Raw genomic sequence first — 15,732 nt, forward strand, 5'->3', positions numbered from 1 at the left:
TTCTGGGCATTGATTTTGTATCCTGCCACATTACTGAATTGTTCTATAACTTTTAATAGTTTGGGAGTGGAGTCTTTTAAACAATTTATGGAGACCTNTGAATACACAACGGTCCAAAACCTATGGGATACTGCAAAGGCAGTCCTAAGGGGGAAATACATAGCCATCCAAGCCTCACTCAAAAGAATAGAAAAATCTAAAATGCAGTTTCTATATTCTCACCTCAAGGAGCTGGAACAGCAACAGAAGGACAGGCCTAACCCATNTGAAATTATCCCCTGCATATTCTCAGACCACAACGCTCTGAAATTGGAACTCAACCACAAGGAAAAACCTGGAAGAAACTCAAACACTTGGAGGCTAAGAACCATCCTGCTCAAGAATGACTCGATAAACCAGGAAATCAAAAAACAAATTAAACAATTTATGGAGACCAACGAGAATGAATACACAACGGTCCAAAACCTATGGGATACTGCAAAGGCAGTCCTAAGGGGGAAATACATAGCCATCCAAGCCTCACTCAAAAGAATAGAAAAATCTAAAATGCAGTTTCTATATTCTCACCTCAAGAAACTGGAACAGCAACAGAGGGACAGGCCTAACCCACTGACAAGGAAGGAGTTGACCAAGATTAGAGCAGAAATCAATGAATTAGAAAACAGAAGTACAGTAGAGCAAATCAACAAGACTAGAAGCTGGTTCTTTGAGAGAATCCATAAAATTTGCAGACCACTGGCAAGACTTATCCAAAACCAAAGAGAAACTACCGAAATTATTAAAATTATGAATGAAAAGGGAGAAGTCATGACCAACAACATTGAAATTGGGAGGATTATTAGATATTTTTATCAACAGCTATATGCCAAAAAACNAGCTGGTTCTTTGAGAGAATCCATAAAATTGATAGACCACTGGCAAAACTTGTCCAAAAACAAAGAGAAAGGACTGAGATTATTAAAATTATGACTGAAAAGGGAGAGGTCACGACCAGCACCATTGAAATTGCAAGGATTATTAGAAACTTTTATCAACAGCTATATGCCAAAAAACTAAACAATCTGGAAGAGATGGAGGCCTTCCTGGAAACCTATAAACTACCAAGACTGAAACAGGAAGAAATAGATTTCTTAAACAGGGCAATTAACTATCAAGAAATTGAGTCAGTGATAAACAACCTTCCAAATAATAAAACTCCAGGCCCAGACGGTTTTCCTGGGGAATTCTACCAAACATTCAAAGAAGAAATAATACCTATTCTCCTAAAGCTATTTCAAAAAATAGAAACAGAAGGAAAGCTACCAAACTCATTCTATGAGGCTAATATTACCTTGATCCCCAAACCAGGCAAAGACCCCCTCAAAAAGGAGAATTACAGACCAATTTCCCTAATGAATATGGACGCCAAAATCCTCAACAAGATCCTTGCTAATAGAATCCAACAGTACATTAAAAGGATTATCCATCATGAGCAAGTGGGATTTATACCTGGGATGCAAGCATGGTTCAACACTCGCAAATCAATCCATGTGATACATCATATCAACAAGAAAAGACTCAGGGACCATATGATCCTCTCAATTGATGCAGAAAAAGCATTTGACAAAATACAGCATCCTTTCCTGATTAAAACCCTTCAGAGTGTAGGAATAGAGGGTACATTTTTCAATCTCATAAAAGCCATCTATGAAAAGCCTACTGCAAACATTATTCTCAATGGGGAAATGCTGGAAGCCTTTCCCTTAAGATAGGAACACGACAAGAATGACCACTCTCTCCACTATTATTCAACATAGTACTAGAAGTCCTTGCAACAGCAATCAGAAGACAAAAAGGGATCAAAGTTATCCAAATCAGCAAAGAAGAAGTCAAAATGTCTCTCTTCGCAGATGACATGATACTCTATATGCTAATCTTTTCTTGAGACTTTTTGCATCCATATTCATCAGGGATATTGGCCTATAATCCTCTTTTTTTTAGAGGGGTCTTTTTCTGGTTTTGGAATCAAGGTAATGCTGGCCTCAAAGAATAGTTTGGAAATTTTCCTTCCGTTTCCGTTTTTTGGAACAGTGTGAGAAGAATGGGTATTTATTCTTCTTTTAAAGTTTGGTTGATTTTGATGTAATGTTCCTTGATTCATTATTTGTGTATAACACCCAGTGCACCATGCAATATGTGCCCTCCTTAATACCCATCACTGGCCTATCCCAATCCCCCACCCCCTCTCCTCTGAAGCCCTCGGTTTGTTACATCAAAAACTAAGGATAAACTGTATGGTGACTAACATAACAAAATAAAAATTATTATAAAAAATAAATATATTTTAATAAAAATAAATAAGCCTACAAAATATAATAAAAATAAAAGATTGGTAGAATTACGCTGAGAAACCATCTGGCCCTGGCCTTTTTTTGGGGGGAGATTTTTGATTATGGACTCAATTTCTTTGCTGGTTATTGGTCTGTTCATGTGTTCTTTTTCTTCCTGTTTTAGTTTTGGTATTTTATACATTTCTTGGAATGGAATTTGTCCGTTTCATCCAGATTGCCCAATTTGTTGACATATACTTTTTCATAATATTCTTATAATTGTATATCTGGTTGTGACCTCACTTCTTTCCTTTGTGATTTTATTTATTTGTCCTTTCTCTTTTCTTTTCAGTAAGTCTCATTAGGGGTTCATCAATTTTATTAGTTCTTTCAAAGAAACAACTCCTGGGGGCACCTGGGTGGCTGTCATTAAGCGTCTGCCTTTTGCTCCGGGTGTGATCCCAGAGTCCTGGGATTGAGCCCCTCATCGGGCTGCCTGCTCCACTGGGAAGCCTCCTTCTTCCTCCCCCACTCTCCCTGCTTGTGTTCCCTCTCTCATTGGCTGTCTCTCTCTCTGCAAATAAATTTTAAAAATCTTTAAAAAATGAACTTGTGGGACTTCATTAAAATAAAAAGCTTCTGCACAGCCAAGGAAACAGTCAAAAAAAAACTAAGAGGCAGCCAACAGAATGGGAGAAGATATTTGCAAATGACACTACAGATAAAAGACTGGTATCCAAGATCTACAAAGAACTTCTCAAACTCAATATGTAAGAAACTAATAAACAAATCATAAAATGGGCAGAAGATATGAACAGACACTTTTCCAATGATGACATACAAATGGCTAACAGACACATGAAAAAATGTTCAAAATCATTAGCCATCAGGGAAATTCAAATCAAAACCACACTGAGATACCACCTTATGCCAGTTAGAATGGCAAAAATTGACTAGGCAAGAAACAACAATTGCTGGAGAGGATGTGAAGAAAGGGGATCCCTCCTACATTGTTGGTGGGAATGCAAGTTGGTACGGCCACTTTGTAAAACAGTGTGGAGGTCCCTTAAAAAGTTAAAAATGGAGCTACCCTATGACCCAGCCATTGCACTACTGGGTATTTAGCCTAAGGATACAGACGTAGTGAAGAGAAGGGCCATATGCACCCCAATGCTCATAGCAGCATTGTCCACAATAGCTAAATCGTGGAAGGAGCCGAGATGCCCTTCAATATATGACTGGATTAGGAAGTTGTGGTCCATATATACAATGGAATATTACTCAGCAATAAGAAAGAATGAATTCTCAACATTTGCTGCAACATGGACGGCACTGGAGGAGATAATGCTAAGTGAAATAAGTCAAGCAGAGAAAGGCAATTATTATATGATTTCTCTCATCTATGGAACATAAGAACTAGGAAGATAAGTAGGGGAAGAAAGGGATAAAGAAAGGGGGGTAATCAGAAAGGGGAATGAAGCATGAGAGACTCTGGACTCTGAGAAACAAACTGACGGCTTCGGAGGTTCGGGGGTGGGGGAATGTGATAGACTGGTGATGGGTAGTAAGGAGGGCATGTATTGCATGTTGCACTGGGTGTTATACGCAACTAATGAATCATCGAACTTTACGTCAAAAACCAGGGATATACTGTATGGTGACTAACATAATATAATAATAATAAAAAAAATCTTAAAAAAACCCATCTTCTGGTTTAATTGATCTGTTCTACTGTGGTTTTTTTTTTATTACTTTTCCATATCATTGTTTGTTTCCTGCTCTTGATTTAAATTTATTTCTTCTCTAATCTTTATTATTTCCTTTTTTCTGCTGGCTTTAGGTTTCATTTGTTTTTCTTTTTCTAGCTCCTTTAGGTGTAAGGTTAGGTTGTGTATTTGAGATTTTTCTTGCTTTTTGAGGCAACCCTATGTTACTATATACTTCCCTCTTATGTCCACTTTTGGGGAATCCCAAAGGTTTTGGACTGTTGTGTTTTTGTTATCATTTGTTTACACATATTTTAAAATTTCTTCTTTGACTTCCCTGTTGACCCACTCATTCTTTAGTAGCATGTTGTTTCACCTCCATGGATTTGTGGTCTTTTCAAATTTTTTCTTGTGGTTCACTTCAAACTTCACATTGTTGTGCTCAGAAAATATGTATAGTATGATCTCAACCTTTTTGTACTTGTTGAGGCCTGATTTGTGACCTAGTATGTGATCTATTCTGGAGAATGTCCCATGTATACTTGAAAAGAATGTGTACTCTGTTGCTTTGGAATGAAATGTTCTGAATGTATCTGTTAAGTCCATCTGGTCCACTGTGTCATTCAAAGTCCTTGTTTCCTTGTTGATTATCTGCTTAGATAATCTGTCCATTGATGTAAGTGGGGCATTAAAATCCACTACTATTATTGTATTATTATCAATGAGTTCCTTTATTATTGTTATTAATTATTTTATATATTTGGGTACACCAAGTTGGGGGTATAAATATTTATCATTGTTAAATCTTCTTGTGGATAACCCCTTTATTATGATATAGCACCTTTCTTCCTCTCTTGTTACAGTCTTTGGTTTAAAATCTAATTTGTCTAATATAAGTATGGCTATTCTGGCTTCCTTTTGACATCTGTTTGCATGATAAGTGGTTCTCATTCCCCTCACTTTTAATCTTCAGGTGTCTTTAGGTCTAAAATGAGTCTCTTGTAGGTAGCATATAGATGGGTCTTGTTTTTCTTTTAATGCATTCTGACCCCTATGTGTTTTGATTGGAGCGTTTAGTCCATTTACATTCAGAGTAATTATTGATAGATATGAATTTAGTGCCATTTTATTACTTGTTTTTTTAAAATTATTTTTATTTTTATTTTTATTTTTTTTTGATGTAAAGTTCGATGATTCATTAGTCGCGTATAACACCCAGTGCACCATGCAATATGTGCCCTCCTTACTACCCATCACCAGCCTATCCCATTCCCCCACCCCCTCCCCTCTGAAGCCCTCAGTTTGTTTCTCAGAGTTCATAGTCTCTCCTGTTTCATTCCCCCTTCTGATTCCCCCCCTTTCTTTTTCCCTTTCTTCTCCTACCGATCTTCCTACTTCTTATGTTCCATAGATGAGAGAAACCATATGATAATTGTCTTTGTCTGCTTGACTTATTTCACTTAGCATTATCTCCTCCAGTGCCATCCATGTTGCAGCAAATGTTGAGAATTCGTTCTTTCTGATAGCTGATTAATATTCCATTGTATACATTATTTCTGGAGATTTTCTCTGTTCCTTTCTAGTCTTTGTCGCTTTTGGTTTTTCTTTCCAGCTCAAAGAGTCTCCTTTAATATTTCTCCAGGGTTGGTTTAGTGGCCACAAACTACTTTAGTTTTTGTTTATTTGGGAAACTCTTTATCTTTCCTTCTATCCTGAATGATAGCCTTGCTGGCTCAAGTATTTTTGGCTGCAGATTCTTCCCATTCAGCACATTGAATATATCATGCCACTCTCTTCTGGCTTGTCAAGTTTCTGTGGAGAGATCTGCAGCTAGCCTAATGGGTCTTCCCTTGTAAGTTATGGGCTGCTTTTGTCTTGGTACTTTTAGGATTTTTTCTTTATCGCTTTATTTCACAAATTTAACTGCAATATGTCTTGGTGTTGGCCTGCTTTTGTTGATTTTCATGGGAGTTCTCTGTGCCTCCTGGATTTGGTTATTTCCTTCCCCAGATTAGGGAAGTTTTCAGCTATAACTTCCTCAAATTAACCTTCTGTTCTCTTTTCCCTCTGTTCTTCTTCTGGGACTAGTATAATATGAATGTTATTAAGTTTGATGGAGTCACTAAGTTCCCTAAGTCTATTCTTGTGATCCATAATTCTTATTTCTCTCTTTTGTTCAGCTTCATTATTTTCCATTATTCTATCTTCTATATCACTTAGTTGTTCCTCTGCTTCTTTCATATTTGTGGTCATTACACCCGGTCTATTTCAAATCTCAGTTATGGAATTTTTCTTTTCTTATGGATTTTTAAAATTTTTTTAAAATTTCAATTCAATTAATTAACATATAATGTATTATTTATTTCAGGGGTACAGGTCTGTGATTCATCAGTCTTATATAATACCAAGTGCTCATTACAACACATACCCTCCCCAATTTCCAACACCCAGTTTCCCCATCCCTCCACCCCTCTCCCCTACAGCAACCCTGAGTTTGTTTCTTATGATTGAGAGTCTCTTATGCTTTGTCTCCCTCTCTGGTTTAATCTTGTTTCGTTTTTTCTCTCTTCCCCTATAATCCTCTGTCTTCTTTCTTAAATTCCACATATCAATGGGATCATGTGATAATTTGTCTTTCTCTGATTGAGTTATTTCACTTAGCATAATACCCTCTAGTTCCATCCATGTTGTAGCAAATGGCAAGATTGCTTTTTTAAACTCATTTATCTCTGTGGTAAGGGTGTCCCTGATGTCTTCCATGCTTTTCTCAAGCCCAGTGAGCATCCTCATGATTGTTGCTTTAAATTCTCCTTTAGGCATATTACTTATATCTGTTTTGATTTGATCTCTGGCTATGACCTTCCTTGTTCTTTCTTTGGCATGAATTTCTCCATCTTGGTATTTTGTCTAAGTCTCTTTTTTCTTCTCTGTGTTAGAAAAGCCTGTTATGTTTCTTGCTCTTGATAGTAATGGTTTTATGAAGAAGAGTTCATACAGTGTCTAGGGTCTGGTGCTTCAGGGAGGGTTTGTGATGTGTTCTGTGTGTACTCTGCTGCTGTGTTTTGGCTGCTCTTTTCTTCAGGCCAGTTGTCTGCAGAGGCTCTCCTTGCCTGCATTGAGCAGTGTTTGGTCCTTGGCCAGAGTGTGGCAAGTTTTAATTGGTTGTGCTCTGGTCAGCTTCTTATATGAGATCATATGCTACTTCCACTAGTACTGAAGACAGCAGAACTCTCTGGTTGGTTGATGTGGTGTGTGCATGGGTTTCTGCTGGTCTTCTGGAGAAGGGGCTCACTGAACTGGGGCCTTAGGCAAACTTGCCTGAGAAAAGCAGTACCAGCAGAGCACAGAGGGGCGGGACTTAGTGTAAGCAGGTTAGGCAGCCAGTGTTGTTATTTTGTTTACTGAAGTTGGTTTATGCTGAGGGGCGGGGGGGGGTAAATGGTGCCAGTCAACTCCTTTGTTCCTGGAGAGGGGTCTCTGTGCTTGGTGCTCTCAAAGAAGCACTGCCAGAAGAGCGAGTAATTTTCCCTCATGTGTTCAGGCATTTTTCAGATCACTGTTTTCATGCTGTCTGTCTTTGGGGTGCTTGTCTACCTGACACAGCACAGTATACTTTGGGCTCTTTCCCAGGCAAGTTTGCTAACATTTAAAACACCAAACTTTAGGGACATGCTTTGGCAGTGGCCTGCACTGATCTTCTTGGGGAGGGTCTCACCATGCTGGGACAGATGCAGGTTTGACCAAAATAAGCAGTCACACCAGAGTGCAAGGGTATGGGATTTGGAGCAAAGCAAGCCAAACAGCCAGTGGCTGGGTTAGCTGCCCTCAGCAGTTGTCTCTCTTCCTATTCTGAGGGGTCAGGTAGGGAAATGGCATTCACTGGCACTTTAGTCCCCAGAGAGTCATCTCTGTAAACACTACCTCTCATAGATGGGTTCCAAGAAAAGTGAACAATCTCTCCCCACGCACCTTAGGTGATTCTCAGATTGAGCAGTTTGCCCGGGGGTTGTTTGCCTGTCTTCTCTCTGGGAGTAGGGCAGCGCCCCAAGGCTCTATCCCAACCAAGCCCACAGACCTTTAAAACTCCAGTCTTTGAGCCTCACTGGCTGCAAAAGCTCATAAAAATCATTTTCCCAGCCAGTGGCTTTGGGGAAGTGCTTTCCTTGTGTGTATCCGTGTGTGCTCTACTCTCTCTGGCCTTTTGTGACCAGGGCTCCCTTCCCTCTGCAGCACCTACAATCCATTTCTCACCCAAACCACATCTCCATACTTCCTACCTTCCTGCATGAGGCCTCCTCTCTCCCTCTAGTTGTGTAGTTTGTTCTTTCAGTCCTCAGGTCAATTTCTTGGGTATTCAATGTGATTTGATAGTTATCTAGCTGTGTTCAAAGGACAAGACAAGCCTATGGCCCTCCTACTATGCCACCATCTTAGCTCCTTCTCTTCATAAAACAAATAATTTAAGTCATCTCTTAGAGTTATGTTTAAATAACTAAAGTAAACTTGCCTAGAGAATTAAAGGAAGGTATGAAAACAATAACTCATCAATTAGAATATCAGTAATTCTGATAGATAATATAAAAAGGAACCACATAAAAATTTTGCATTTAATGGTACAATAACTGAAATGAAAAATTCAGTAGAGATTAATATCAGATTTTTGTTGGTAAAAATAACTAACAGCTTATTTGAAAATAGGTCAATTGAGATTATGTATCCTGAGGAAGAGAAAAAGAATAGAGAAAAATAAATAGAGCCTCAATGGGAGAGGGGAGGCAAGATAGCAGAAGAATAGGGGACCTCATTTCATCTGGTCCCTTGAATTTAGTTAGATAACTATGAAATCATTCTGAACACCTATGAATTCAACCTGAGATGTAAGAAAAGAATTGCTGGAATTCTACAAATAGAAAAGTGACCACTTTTTGCAAGGTAGGAAGTTCAGAGAAGTGAATCTGAGGGGATATATTGGAAGATAAACAGAGTGGGGAGGGAGCCTTGGTAAACTAGCTACTGGAAAGTGATATAGACCCAGACTGCAAAATCAGAACCTTCAGAAATCTGCACTGGTGAGAGATATCCCTGCCTGAAAGGTGCTCAGGTGATGAAACAGGGCAGAATCCTAAGTGCAACAGTGTGGTTTCTGGATTCCCAGGGTCACAGAAAGAGCGGGGGTGCCTGAGCCAGCAGAGTTCCCGTTCATTGGAGTGGGGAAACCGGTTACAGTTGGCGAGCTCAGGAGGGGGCTCTCAGCTTGGTTCACCATAAACCATGAACCATGGCAAGATGGGGTACAGCTCTCTGTGCAGGGGCCCTGCAAAGGGCAGAAACATTGCAACACTCCACCTTCCCCTTGGAAGATCAGTGCGGGCAAGCACCACAAGAGTCTGTAGAGTTTGGCACACACAAAAGTGAAGACCACTTATCCCTGAGGCTTTACTGAGGAGAGGCGCCACTATCTTTCAGCTCTGGGGCTGGAGATCAGGATGCGATCCTCTAAAGAGGTGTGGATAGCATACATGGAACAAAAGCCACATAGAGCAACCAGAAGCAACTTACACTGAGCCTGACTCCCTGGCAAAGGGCAGTGCAACTTTGCCCAGGCAAAGACCTGAGAATCAATGCAGCAGAACACTCCCCCAAGAAGACCAGTTGGAACAACAGATGAACACAAAGTTTATGGAGTACACAGGACTGCAAATCTCCAGCACTAGGGGAAAATAGTACATAGAATTTGAGGTATTTTGTCATGATTCATTTATCTTTCAGTTTAAAATTTTCCTTTTCTTTTTTCTTTTTTTCATTTTCAACTAGTTTCTTATTTTATCAACTCTTTGTTTTCAAGTCTTTTTTAAGTTTCATTTTTTACATTTGTATTTTATAGATATAATCTTAATTTTTGGCTTCCTTTCACTGTATTCAATTTTATTTTTGTGTATATATATATATATATATATATATAAAGTTTTGCTTTCTTGACAGCTTTGGGATTTATTGTCTTCTAACAAACAGATTGAAATATACCCAACACCAAATGGATAGCCCTGTTTTGTACACCTGGGAGATTTTTCCTGTTTCTTTTTGGTTTCTGACCTCTTTGGATTTGTCTAGTGTATATTTCATTTGGGTCATGGTCAATAGTTTTTATTTTGTTCTCTCATTCATCCATTCTTCTGTGGGCAAAATGACTAGAAGGAAGAAGTCACAAAAAAAGAAAGAACCAGAGGTAATACTCTCTGCCACATATCTAATTGACATGGAAATAAATAAAATTTCAGAGCTTGGATTCAGGATAATGATTATAAAGTTACTAGCTGGGCTTTAAAGAAGCATAAATGACACTAGAGAATCTCTTAGTGCAGAAATAAAATCTAATCAGGCTGAAAGTAAAAATGCTTTGACTGAGATGCAGTCTAAATTGGATGCTGTACCAGCTAGGGTAAATGAGGCAGAAAAGAGAGTCAGTGACATAGAGGACAAGTTGATGTAAAAGAAGGAAGCTGAGGAAAACAACTAATAGACCATGAGGGGAGGCTCTGAGAAATCAGTGATACCATAAAGCGAAACAATATTAGAATCATTGGCATCTCTGAGGAAGAAGAAAGAGAGAGAGAGGGATAGAAGATATATTTGAGCAAATAGTAGCTGAGAACTTCCCTAATTTGGGGAAGGAAACAAGCATTCGGGTACAGGAGGCAAAGAGAAGCTCCCTCAAAATCAATAAAAAAAAGATCAACACCCTGACATATGATAGTTAAGCTTGCAAATTTCAGAGATAAGAAAAAACCAGCTCAAGACAAGAGGTTCTTAACCTACAGCAGTAGAAATATTAGGCTGGCAGCAGACCTACCCACAGAGATCTGGCAGGCCAGAAAGGGCTGGTATGACATACTTAGGGTACTAAATGAGAAAAACATGCAGCCAAGAATACTTTAACCAACAAGGCGGTCATTCAAAATGGAAGGCGAGAGAAAGAGTTTCTGGGACAAACAGAAACAAAAAGAATTTGTGACTATTAAACCAGTCCTGCAAGAAATATTAAAGGAGATCCTGTAAGCAAAAAGAGAGCCCCAAAGTAACATAGACCAGAAAGAAACAGAGACAATCTACAGAAACAGGGACTTTACAGGTATTACAATGGCCCTAAATTCATCTCTATCAATAGTTACATTGAATGTAAATGGGCTAAATGCTCCAATCAAAAGACACAGGGTATCACACTGGATAAAAAAGTAAGACCCATCCATACGCTGTCTACAAGAGACTCATTTTAGACCTAAAGACACCTCCAGATTGAAAGTGAAAGGGTAGAGAACAATTTATCATGCTAATGGACCTCATAAGAAAGCTGGGGTAGCAATCATCATATCAGACAAATTAGATTGCAAACCAAAGAATGTAGTAAGGTGTGAAGGGGGATGCTATATTATACAAAAAGGGTCTATCCACCAAGAAGATAAAAAAATTAAGTATTTATGCACCTAACGTGGGAGGAGCCAATTATACAAAGCAATTAATAACCAAATTAAAGAAACACATTGATACTAATACAATAATAGTAGGGAACTTTAACACCCCACTCACAGCAATGGACAGATCTTCTTTTTTTATAATTTTTTTATTATATTATGTTAATTACCATACAGTACATCCCTGGTTTTTGATGTAAAGTTCCATGATTCCTTAGTTGCATATAACACTCAGTGCACCATGCAATACGTGCCCTCCTTACTACCCATCACCAGCCTATCCTATCCCCCCCCCCGAAGCCCTGGACAGATCTTCTAAGCAGGAGATCAACAAGGAAACAAGGTCTTTGAATGACATGCTGGACTAGATGGGCTTCACAGATATATACGGAGCATTCCATCCTAAAGCAACAGAACAAACATTCTTCTTGAGTACACATGGAATGTTCTCCAGAATAGATCACATACTGGGTCACAAATCAGATCTCAACCAATACAAAAGATTGAGATTATTCCATGCATATTTTCAGAGCACAATGTTTTGAAACTGGAACTCAATCACAAAAGGAAATTTGGAAGGAACTCAAACACTTGGAGGTTAAAGAGCATCTTACTAAAGAATAAATGGGTCAACCAAGAAATTAAAGAATTTAAAAAATTCATGGAAACAAAGGAAAATGAAAACACAATAGTTCAAAATCCTTGGAACACAGCAAAGGCGGCCCTAAGAAGGAAATACATAGCAATACAAGCCTTTCTCAAAAAATTAGAAAAGTCTCAAATACGCAAGCCAAACTTGCACCTAAAGGAGCTGGAGAAAGAACAGCAAATAAAGCCTAAAGCAAACAAGAGAAGAGAAATAATAAAGATTGGAGCAGAAATTGATGAAATAGAAACCAGAAGAACAGTAGAACAGATCAATGAAACTAGAAGCTGGTTCATTGAAGGAATGAATAAGATTGATAAACCACTAGTCAGACTTATCCAAAAGAAAACAGAAAGGACCCAAATTAATAAAATCATGAATGAAAGAGGAAAAATCATGACCATCACCAAGGATATACAAACAACTTTAAGAATATATTATGAGCAACTATATGCCACCAAATTAGACAATCTGGAAGAAGTGGAAGCATTCCTGGAAATGTATAAACTACCAAAACTGAAACAGAAAGAAATAGAAAACCTAAACAGACCCATAACCAGCAAGGAAATTGATGCAGTAATAAAAAAATCTCCCAAAAAACAAGTCTCCAGGGCTGGAAGGCTTCCGAGGAATTATACCAAACACTTAAAGAAGAACTAATATCTATTCTGAAGCTGTTTGAAAAAATAGAAATGGAAGGAGAATTCCAAACTCTTTCTATGAGACCTTGATCCCAAAACCAAAGACCCCATCAAAAGGGATAATTACATACGGATACCTCTGGTGAACATAGATGCAAAAATTCTCTCCAAGATACTAGCCAATAGGATCCAACCATACATTAAAATGATTATTCACCAAGTGGGATTTATTCCTGGGCTGCAAGGGTGGTTCAACATTTGCAAATCAAACAATGTGATACATCACATTAATAAAAGAAATGACAAGAACCATATGATCCTCTCAATAGATGCAGAAAAAAACATTTGATGAAATACAGCATCCTTTCTTGATTAAAACTCTACACACTGTAGGGATAGAGGGAACATACCTCAATATCATAAAAGCCATATAAAAAAAGCCCACAGCAAATATCATTCTCAATGGGGAAAAACTGAGAACGTTTCCCCTAAGGTCAGGAACATGACAGAGATGTTCACTCTCACTATTGTTATTCAACATAGTCTTAGAAGTCTTAATCTCAGGAACCAGACAACAAAAAGAAATAAGAGACATTCAAATTGGCAAAGAAGAAATAAAACTCTCACTCTTCCCAGATGACATGATACTTTATGTGGAAAACACAGAAGACTCCACCCCCAAGTTGCTAGAACTCATATAGGAATTCAGCAATGTGGCAGGATATAAAATCAGTGCACAGAAATCAGTTGCATTTCTGTACACTCACAATGAGACAGAAGAAAGAGAAATTGAGGAATTGACCCCATTTACAATTGCACAAAAAGCATAACTAGGAATAAACTTAACCAAAGAAGTAAATGATCTGTACTCTAAAAACTACAGAACACTTTTGATTTTTTAAAATTTATTGTGGTACGTTAGTGACCATACAGTACATCAACAGTTTTTGATGTATTGTTCCATGATTCATTGCTTGCATGTAATACCCAGTGCTTCGTGCAATATGTGCCCTCCTTAATACCCATCACCGGGCTAGCCCATCCCCCCACCCCCTTCCCTCTAAAACCCTCAGATTGTTTCCCGAAGTCCATAGTCTCTGGTGGTTCATTTCCCCCTCTGTTTACCCCCCTTCATTTTTCCCTTCCTTCTCCTACCGATCTCCTTGTTATTCCTTATGTTCCACAAATGAGTGAAACCATATGATAATTGACTTTCTATGCTTGACTTATTTCACTTAGCATAATCTCCTCCAGTCCCATCCATGTTGATGCAAATGTTGGGTGATCATTCTTTCTGATGGCTGAGCAATAATCCATTGTATATATGGACCACATCTTCTTTATCCATTCATCTGTTGATGGGCATCTCGGCTCCTTCCACAGTTTGGCTATTGTGGGCAACACTGCTATGAACATTGGGGTGCATATGGCCCTTCTCTTCACTATGTCTGTATCTTTGGGGTAAATACCCAGTAGTGCAATTGCTGGGTCTTCAGGTAGCTCTATAACAGAACACTTTTGAAAGTAATTGAGGAAGACACAAAGAAATGGAAAAACATTTCATGCTCATGGATTGGAAGACTAAATATTGTTAAAATTTCTACATTACCCAGAGCAATCTACATATTCAAAGCAATCCCTATCAAAATATCAGTGACATTTTTCACAGAACTGAAAAAAATAATCCTAAAATTTGCATGGAATGAGAAAAGACCCCAAATAGCCAGAGAAATGGGTAGTAAGGAGGGCACGTATTGCATGGTGCACTGGGTGTTATATGCAAATAATGAATCATCGAACTTTACATCAGAAACCAGGGATGTACTGTATGGTGACTAACATAATATAATAAAAAATATTTAAAAAAAAAGAAAACCAAAGATGGAGGCATCACAGTTCCAGACTTCAAGCTGTATTACAAAGCTATAATTATCAAGAGAGTATGGTACTGGCACAAAACAGACACATAGATCAATGGAACAGAATAGATATCCCAGAAATGGAATCTCAACCCTATGGTCAACTAATCTTAGACAAAGCAGGAGAGAATATCCAATGGAAAAAGGGCAGTCTCTTCAATAAAGTGTGCTGGGAAATTTGGACAACCACTTGTAGAAGAATGAAACTGGACCGTTCTCTTACACCATACAGAAAAATAAACTCAAAATGGTTGAAAGACCTAAATGTGAAATAGGAATCCACCAAAATCCTAAAGGAGAACAGAAGCAACAACCTCTGTGACCGTGGCCACGGCAACTTCTTGCTAGACACATCTCCAAAGGCAAGGGAAACAAAAGCAAAAATGAACTATTGGGACTTCATCAAGATAAAAAAGCTCCTGCACAGCAAACAGCCAATAAAACTGATAGGCAATCTATGGAATGGGGGATGATATATGCATATGACATATTGGATGAAGGGCTAATATCCAAGATCTACAAAGAACTTAACAAACTCAACACCCAAAGAACAAATAATCCAATCAAGGAATGGGCTGAAGACATGAACAGACATTTCTGCAAAGAAGACATCCAAATGGCCAATGGACACATGAAGAAGTGCTCAACATCACTCAGCATCAGGGAAATACAAATTAAAACCACAATGAGATACCACCTCACAGCTGTCAGAATGGTTAAAATTAAGGCAGGAAACAACAAATGTTGGTGAGGATGTGGAGAAAGGGGAGCCCTCACACACTGTTGGTGGGAATGCAGGCTGGTACAGCTACCCTGGAAAACAGTATGGCGGTTCCTCAAGAAGTTAAAAATAGAGCTACCCTACGATCCAGCAACTGTACTACTAGGTATTTACCTCAAAGTTTCAAATGTAGCGATCCAAAGGGGCACATGCACCCAATCTTTATAACAACAAAGTCCACAGTAGCCAAACTGTGGAAAGAGCCCAAGATGTCTATTGACAGATGAGTGAATAAAGAGGTATATATATATATATATATAT

The sequence above is a fragment of the Ailuropoda melanoleuca genome, chromosome X, assembly GCF_002007445.2.
Source record: "Ailuropoda melanoleuca isolate Jingjing chromosome X, ASM200744v2, whole genome shotgun sequence".
Classification (NCBI taxonomy): domain Eukaryota; kingdom Metazoa; phylum Chordata; class Mammalia; order Carnivora; family Ursidae; genus Ailuropoda; species Ailuropoda melanoleuca.